General features: G+C 34.2%; 1 long non-coding RNA gene across 1 annotated transcript; it reads right to left on the reverse strand.

The window, feature by feature from the left end:
- Nucleotides 1-288: 288 nt before the first annotated feature.
- LOC101250777 (uncharacterized) lies at nt 289-1,812 on the reverse strand. Its single transcript, XR_182535.5, has 2 exons — nt 1,671-1,812; nt 289-777 (listed from the first exon to the last, which is right to left on the reverse strand). It is a non-coding gene; the product is annotated as an uncharacterized lncRNA (long non-coding RNA).
- Nucleotides 1,813-6,000: the final 4,188 nt, after the last annotated feature.

Below are 6,000 nucleotides of genomic sequence, written 5' to 3' on the forward strand. Positions count from 1 at the left end.
AATTTTCCTATAAGAAAGATTAGTCTTAATTCACTAAGTGGCATAGACATACTATGATGTGATAATCTTCATGTCACAACTGTTATTTTTTTCATGTCCCCATGTTCTCCTCCAGGCATGAGGCTAGCTTTTGTTAGCACTAAGCAAAAGAATGTTATCATTTCTAATACATTTTAAAGTCACCAGTCAAAGAAGAAAACAAACAACAAATAGTTCTTTAAGACTATGGACAAACATACAACTCTATCCTATTTCACAATTGTTACCAACTATAAAGAAGCATCCATCTCAATTAAGGCTGCAACATAAAATAAAATAAAACATGTATTACACACTAACACAAATAAAAATAAGCTTGACTGTTCAGTTACAAACACTACTATTGTATAAACTGCAAATGGTTGATTCCTAACATCTGTCTATTGTGTAAACTACACATGAGAGGTAAACGGTTAGAATAAAAACTTCTTAGATAAAAACATAATGCAGATAACATAAAGCAATGCAGAAATCTCATAATGTACCATGGACATCAAGCATCACCCCTAAAAATCACTGCCTATATGAACTTCACAAAGTACAACAATGTACAAGCCAATAAAGGTTACAGATTGAGATAGATTCACTAAAATAGTCCACTTTCAATGAATCATCTCCACCACCTTAATAATGGTGAATGTGTACACAAGATTCATATAACAGAAGCTGGAAAGATAGAGGTCTGAATCTGACCATCAGAATGTTTTCCGTGTCATAATTTGGCCAACTCAGTATTCACTGAAAATGTAAAATTTGTCAGGCTTGACGTATTGATGGCAGTGAAAAGACTGATACCCAAAGAAGATATTGATAAATTCTACGATGGATAGTGCTACATTTTATTTCTACACATACCATTCTCATGAACGAAAAGAAGATTATTACTTATGTTGGTGGATTGAAAAAGATAGCATCGAGGTTTAAATATCCTTGCATATAAGGGTCTACTACGTTTTTATTGAATTTTCTTAGTTGAATCATTTTTGTGGATTCAGGAGAATCAAGAAATGGCTACACAATTGGCTAGCACAATGTGCAATTCACTTAAAGGGAGACCTATGCTGTTATTACTTTTTTCGCTTATTGTTTTTTCAGTCAAAAACTTTACGTTATCCAGGGTTGAGTATATCAAGGGAAAGAACCAGCACAATTTGTTGCAATATTTCAGCCCAGTTGGTTCTTAAGGTATCTCTCCATATATCATGATATAGGCTATTGATGTCGTTTGGACGTATAGAATAACCATGACAAGTCTCTTTCCTTTGATCAGGGTGGATTAAGCTCTGACTATAAAAATCATATTGAAGAAAATGTCTTGAATGATGAAACCTATGCTTTTGATATTGTTGGCCTTTTCAGGATATCTAGAATTTCTAGTCATAACAACAAAGTAGTTCAAGTCGATATTTCTACCTTTTATGAAAATTTAATCAAGACTATGTCTTTAAGGGCATCATACCATGCTTTTATTTTTCTAACCATGAAACAATACATTCATCCGACTCTATTTGATATGTTTATTAAAGTTTTAGAGCTTTTATTTAACACATAGACAGAAATCGAGGTATAGCTATATGAATAAGAAAAAAAGATTATATGACAGAAGGACAAAAATTTGATGAAAAACTTACCTGGAATTGAAAAAAGAGAGGACTAAATAAACTTGATATCACAAACTATGATGAACTATCTGTGAGAAGAAAATATGAAGATGAAAAATTATTTAAAGGTATTTTGAAAATTTTCAGACAAAAGATATTTTGAAATTGTGTGTTTAATATTCAATCACGTGGAAGGAATTTAATGGACAAGTAAAATAATATATTTTATACATAAAAAATAAATTAAATATCAAGCAAAATGACAATTATATCCTTGTATGTATATTTTTACCTAATAACAAATGGAAAAAATTAAATTCAAAAGCAAGAATGACAAATATGTAATTTTACATTAACAAATGGACAAATTTCAACTCAATAAAGAAGAGGAAACTGAAAAGTATTTCTAAAGCTGATGAAATTGAAAAAAATTTAAAGCATAAAAATTAAAAATTTAGAACTTTAATGATACACTTTGTGCCTCGCAAATCTGGAGGAATTTAAATCTCTCCGGCTGGTTTACACCAATTTGGATCGACACCTATCAACGAAATCGCAGATGGGTTTAGACCATTTTTTACAAAAGAAAGAAAACAAATTAGGTTTTCAACAAAAAAAACATAAAGTGATACTTTACACTGTACAAATTTGGATTTGAAATAGCTCTTGGTGTTCGTATAATTCATTTTACAGTAAGAAAGTTACTATGTATAGTCAATTTTCATTTTTTTAATAATGTTATTTATTCGATTACTCCATAAATTTTGGACATACCTGAAATTATGAATTGCGAATCGATTAACTATTGTTGAAAAAGGAGATATGAAAGAAATTATGCTCATCTAAGTATACCCTTTGGTAAAAAGGCGAGCCTTAAGCCGACAACCTGACTGTCTGGACCAATTTTGACTGCATAAACCCAACGACAACCAACAGTAGATTTACCTGCAATAAGAGAGACAAGCTCCCGAGTACCACTCTTATGCAAAGTCGACATCTCATCAACCATAGCCTGCCTCCATCCAGAATGAGAAACTGCTTCACTTGTAGTCTTAGGAATGAAAATAGAGGGCAAAGATGATACAAAGGCATAATGTGGTAATGATAGATGATGATAAATCACGAAGGTATAATGAGGGTTAGTATTTTGAGTGGATCGTATACCTTTTTTGAAGTACAAGCGGTTGGCTACAAGGAGGTAATTCCGTAGTACGAGCAGATTTTGGCGTATGACATGAATCATCTGGGACTAGCGCTGGACACGGACGATAATGATAAGTTAGGAGTGGTGCCACTACAATTTGAGATGTAGAAGTAACCATAGATTCCTCAAAAGTTGGTACAGGTAAAACCTGTGGTATGAGTAAACCATAGATACATCATGGTGATCAGAAGAAGTATAGTAAGGGTGAGACTCAAATAATGTAACATCAGCGGACATAAAGTAACAATGAAGATCATGTGAATAATAATGATACCATTTTTGAACTCGAGAGTAACCAAGAAAGACACATTTAAGGGCACGAGGAGCTAATTTATCTTTCTGTGGTGCTAAGTTATAAACAAAGCATGTGCTCCCAAATACGCGAGGGGGTATTGGATAGAGATGTGACTCATGAAACAATATGAAATGTGGAACCTCATTCTGAATAGAAGATGAAGGCATTCTATTTATTAAATAACAATACGTAAAAACTGTTCTCCCCAAAAACACAGCGGAACACGGGATTCAAGGATAAGAGTACGAGCAGTCTCAATAAGATGCCTATTTTTCCTTTCTGCTACACCATTCTGTTGAGGGGTTTATGGACAAGAAGTCTGGTGAATAATACCTTTGTTAGTCATAAACTTCTAAAATTGGGAGGATAAGTATTCTAAGACATTATCACTATGAAAAGTACGAATAGAAACACCAAATTGATTTTGTATTTTAGCAAAGAAACTTTTGAATATAGAAAATAACTCAGAACGATCTTTCATTAAAAAAAACATAGTACATCTTGAATACTCACCAATGAAACTAAAAAAATAATGAAATCCTAAGTTGAAATTGACTCTACTGGGACTCCAAATATCAGAATGAATTAATGAAAAAATAGACCCTGAACGACCCTCAGTACTACATGAAAATGTAGAACGAGTGTGTTGCCTAAGTTGACATGGCTCACAATCTTATTTGGATAAACTAGACAAACTAGGCACCGTCTTTTGCAGTTTGGATAGACTTGGATGTCCCAAATGTTTGTGAATTAGATATGGAGAATCTGCAATGAAGCATGCTTTCAAGGAATATGAAGAGGCAAGGTAGTAAAGGCCTTATGTCATGTCCTGTTCCAATCGTTTGTCCCGTTATGCGGTCTTGCATGAGTAACAAATCGTCAAAAAGGTTATGCTACAATGTAGAGCCTTCGTCAAACGACTAACTGCTAGATTAAAAGGAGAACCAGAGACATAAAGAACAGAGTCGAGGGTGACAGAAGATAGAGGTTTGGATTTTCCAACCCCTTTTGGTTTTGTTTGGATCCCATTGGCTAAAGTAATAGCTTGAAGAGACTATGAATAAACCATATCGTTCAAAAATGATTTATTACCAGAGATATGATCAGATGCACCTGAGTCCATAAACCATGATCCACGAGTACTAGACTATAACACACAAGCAAATGAATTACCCGCAATAGAAACATCAGGTTGTGCAACCGAAACTACTTGTGGAGACGATTGTTGGTTGCGCAACCGAAACTACTTGTGGAGACGATTGTTTATTTGTACTATACAACCTAAATAACGTCTGGAATTGGAGAAATAAGGGCATCAACTTAGAATCAATACAGCGCCAAAAAAGACTACATAATTGGGCATCCACTCTCTCCCATTGTGCTTTGGCTTTTGCAACATTGTCACTAGACTTTGTCTTTTCATCTACAATACAAGCATTGTTTGTTAAGTGATGTTGAACACCTTGATCCTTGCACCACATCTTAACTGAAGAAGCCCAAGCTAAATAGTTTGAACTCCCATGCTTGAACTTTTAATCCTTATATTTTTGGAGCCAAAAACATCACAACCGAAATATATTTTTTTAAATTTGGCTTGAAGAGAGTAAGAAACATGCTGGAAACTGTCGGAATCTACCTACGGTGGCCTACAAATTCTGATTTTGCCATAAACTGCTTGAAAATCACCGAAACCCTAATTTCGGTGATTGGATCTAGAGACAACTGGCTGGGTTCTGGTCAGAAATACTAGGTGATCCTAAAGGAAGAAAATTGCTAAAAAAATGTGACCAGAGCAGCACTCACACGCCGGCGCGTGAATAGATCTCTCCAGAAAATTTCCACATCTGATCGGCACGTGGGGGCGTGTGGGAGGGTTTTTTTCGATAGGTTTGGTTAGTATTTGCTCACATGAGCTTCCCGAGTCTCATGACTGTGTTGTCATTTACACAACACCTTCAAACTGAAAGATGACACAAATTAGTCCCACCGTCGTGACTGAAGTTTGACATCGATGACTTGAAGTTCTCTCCAATGCTCTGATACCATGTTATAAATATATGAGAAAAATATAATTAAATTATATATCTAAATTGTTATAATGAAACCCTATTTATTGACAATACATTGAAATCCTTTTCTAACTAGGATTTTTATTCCAATATATTCTTCTTCGTATTCTAAGTAGGAATATATATACATATTTCTATTCCAACATCGTCCTACTTATTGATCGTGAATGATCAAAATGATTTTTCCTTAGCTTGGTGAATGCTCTTGTTAATCTTTTCATTCTTGTTAACTTTTTCATGTATCATCTATGTTTCTCGGACTCTTAAAAATATCAATGGGTACGTGTCAGATTTTCAAAAGTAGTGTAATTTTAGAGATTCCTACAGCAGTGTGGCATCAAAAGTGAAGTGTCCGAGCAACTAGGATGAGTATATTAATTGTAAAGCTTTTATACCGAATAAAGTTGTTCTATTTTCTCCCACCTAGCATCTGCCAGCAGAAAATACTATTTTCTCTATATGTAAGTGTATAGAACATTGGCGCCAATACTAAGTACAAAGAGACCCTTGGTGACTACGCAAACTTTCACCTTTTTGGTGAGAGTTCAAATTCAGAATTACCAGTAAACAGAGCATCAACCATAATCATAAATTGTAACATGCATATTGATAAATCTAACAACTACATCAAGCAAATTTATCAAAATGAAGAAATTGAAGTAAAAAAAAATCCATAAAGGCAAAAACTCACCTCTCTCTCTACCATCAAATTCCAGCAAGCTTTCACCTTCAAAGCTGCCATTGTTGTCAATTTCCTTCTGATTTCCCTTTACATGAACTTCTTCTTTCTTC

The sequence above is a fragment of the Solanum lycopersicum genome, chromosome 3 (assembly GCF_036512215.1).
Source record: "Solanum lycopersicum chromosome 3, SLM_r2.1".
Lineage (NCBI taxonomy): Eukaryota > Viridiplantae > Streptophyta > Magnoliopsida > Solanales > Solanaceae > Solanum > Solanum lycopersicum.